Here is a 3,204-nt window from a genome sequence, read left to right on the forward strand (position 1 = left end):
CCGTCAGTGGTAACACTGCAAGTTTGACATTTGATACTTCTTATACAATTTTTGACAATTTGCAAATACGTTTGTTTGCATTTTTGAACGCGTATAATACTAAAATGGAAATTTTGCTGAATCTAACACTAGACGAAATTTGTGAGCAAAGAAAAGATAGATTTTCTTTAAATTTAAGAAAACGGAGGCTAATGAAGTCAAAGAGAAAAATGTTTAGGTACAAAACTTCGTCGAAGTCCTCAAAATACCTCCAGGATGTTGCTTCTCTACCGGAAGAATTATTTCTTTTCTTAATGCGCTTGTACGTTACCAAGAGATTTAAGAATTTTCTCTGCGCTGTGGTGCTGTCCTGTCTTATATTGGGATTAACATTTTTAACTTCGTTCACAACTTTCTTCCACAATAAATTTTTTTTCCTTCTACCCGATTTAAACTCGACCTCCATATTCAACCGCACTCTCAGTAATAACTGTGTCTCCGCATTACTGAGATTTTCATTAAAAATTTAAAAATAATAATTTATACAATTATTATTAACATAATTTAACTAAATTTCAATACAAAAATTAAAATAAAACAGTTTTGCACTTACTTTTCATCAGACATCGCAGTTAAATGCAGTAAACAATTTTTTGATAGAAATTATGAGTGACAACTGATAGAATTGTTGTCTTTTTGAACGCTTGATTATTGCAGTGCTGCCATATTGGCATTTCTGAACGTTCTGTTTGTTATGCAATTGTAGTTTGCGCGTCATGTTGCATTTACGAACACAGCCACCTTCATTGGGTGCAAATATGAGTGTATAAAAATGTTTACGTCACTTGGTGTTGTCGTGATGCGCGGACAACGTACCTTTATAGTATAGATAATTGGCGCGTACACCGTTTTTGTGTGTTTGGCCGAAGCTCCTCCTCCTATTTGTGGTGTGCGTCTTGATGTTGTTCCACAAATGGAATTGTTCAAATAGCTTCGACAAAATAGGCAAGAATATTATCAGCCTGTATGATGCAGGCTTGTTGGCATCTTTATTTGATTTTGGCAGAGCATTATTTCAAAAACTTTCCAAGGCAAAGGGAGATATTTGAGTCTTATTGACGAGTTAAATACATTCCTTAGGTACTTAATTCCATTGCCGGGCAGATTCTTTATAATTTTTTTCATTAATTCTGTCGAAGCCTGGAGATTTTTTATTGTTTATATTCTTAACTTTTGTCAGGATTTCATGTATGGCCACTTTTCTGATTTTTCCATCTTTGGATTCAAATGTATCAGGTAAGTTATTTTGTTGCCTATTTTTTGGATTGTAGAAGATATTTTTTAAGTGTTTCGCAAGTGTGAAAGTTTTTCCCAAATGTGTTTTAGCCCACGTGTTATTTTCCGTAAGAATTGCATGTTGGTGAAGTGCTGTTTTGTTAATGTTCTTCGTCGCTTTCCATAGTGAGAATTTGTCATTTATTGTAGGGTCTAAATTTTATTTATTTATTTATTTATTTATTATTTGCCAGATAATTTTGTAGCTTTTTATTTTCCAATTCCTTTAACATCTGTTTAATATCTTTAGTCATATTGTTTAAGATTGTTTTATCGCCTGGATGTCTTATTGTTCGCCATTGTTTCCTTAGTTTTCTTTTAAGTTTTATCTTCTGCCTAATATAGTCCGGAATATATTTTCTTTTGGTTGTGTACTTGACTGTTGGTGTTGATAAGGTTATTGCGTGAATGTTTGCATTGGTGAAAAACGCAATAGTGCCGTCGATTTGTTCTTCAGTTTTAAGTGGTACATTACGCCTATAATAGTTTCTCGGAAAGTTTTCCAGTCTGTGTTTTTATTGTATAATTTTGAGATATGTACTTGGGACTCAAGAGTTGTTTGATACCATAAAAATATTGGTGAATGATCTGATGAGAAGTCGAAGTTAGGTTTAATTGTGAGTTGATTTCTAACGGGTGATTTTTTAGCTATTATCTTTTTAAACAGTTGGTTTAAACAGTTGGCGTACGTTTCGTGTTTTGTTTCACTGTCAAACATCTTCAGTTTGGTCTATAACTTAACCATGAACCCTTTCACAAACGAACAACGCTTGCAAATTATTGAATTTTATTATAAAAATGTGTGTTCGGTTAAGAAAGTTGTTTGCGCGCTTCTTCCATTTTATGGTCAGTTTAATCGACCCACTGAAGCGGCTATTCGAGCTATTGTGACTAAATTTAGAACCAAGTTTACATTATTGGACATCGAACCACCAACACGCTTACGTAGAGTGCGAACTGAAGAAAATATCGCAGCTGTATCGGCCAATGTTAATTATGACCATCAATTATCGATTCTTTTGTCTTAAAACCTTCACTTCATATTTTACATGTTTGATGCAATTTAGTGCTTTGGTGATATTGTTGATATTTTCAACATTTTGAGTATATAATATATGGGGGTTAGTTTAGGTGCACGATTTTTCTCCGTTAAAGTTGGCATTGTCCCACTGTCCCACTGTCACAATCTGAGTGATCCGTATCAGCGGAAGGAGCGAATCGGTTTGAGTCACTCAACCAATATGATGTGAGAGACGTTTGCTTTGTTTGCGATTGTGCTTGTGATTTTTGTTTTTTACTTGTTCTGCCACCTTCCAATGCTGTGACGGGAGAATTTCGCGTGGGCTTTGGTGTAGAGTTTACAGTATTTGCTTGGCTTTGCAATGTTGAATTACCTGTGGACATTATTGGTATTCCTGATGAAATTACAAAGTTTGTTATTGTGGTTATGGTGTTAGATGCAATTGTTGTAACTGGAGTATTTGTTATTGTTATAGTATAACTGATTGGAGTAGTTTTGTTGGTTTTTGGCGTTGTGCATTGGTTGCTCCAGCTGAGCGTAGCTAAAGGTGTTGGGGTAACAATTGGTGGTACAGGTCGAGCAGATTTTTGCGTGCACAATGCATGCAAATTTGAGAGAGATGAGCTCCCATTTTTTTAGGTTTTGGCGCGAAAACTAGCGGGTCACTTCACTAGCTCGGCGGAGAGCGCTCTACAGGCATTATGCGAGTGTTTTTTTTTTTTTTATTTATTTAGTTATTTTAGTGTTGATAAACAAAATATGCTGCTAAGATTGACTTAGCAAGTTAAAGCGTCTACTTCGCTGAGTTTATTTGCTTTGTTTTGATTTTTGCAATGCACTTTGTTGGTATTTATGATTACTATTGAAAA

Source organism: Anastrepha ludens, chromosome X, assembly GCF_028408465.1.
Source record: "Anastrepha ludens isolate Willacy chromosome X, idAnaLude1.1, whole genome shotgun sequence".
Taxonomy (NCBI): Eukaryota; Metazoa; Arthropoda; class Insecta; order Diptera; family Tephritidae; genus Anastrepha; species Anastrepha ludens.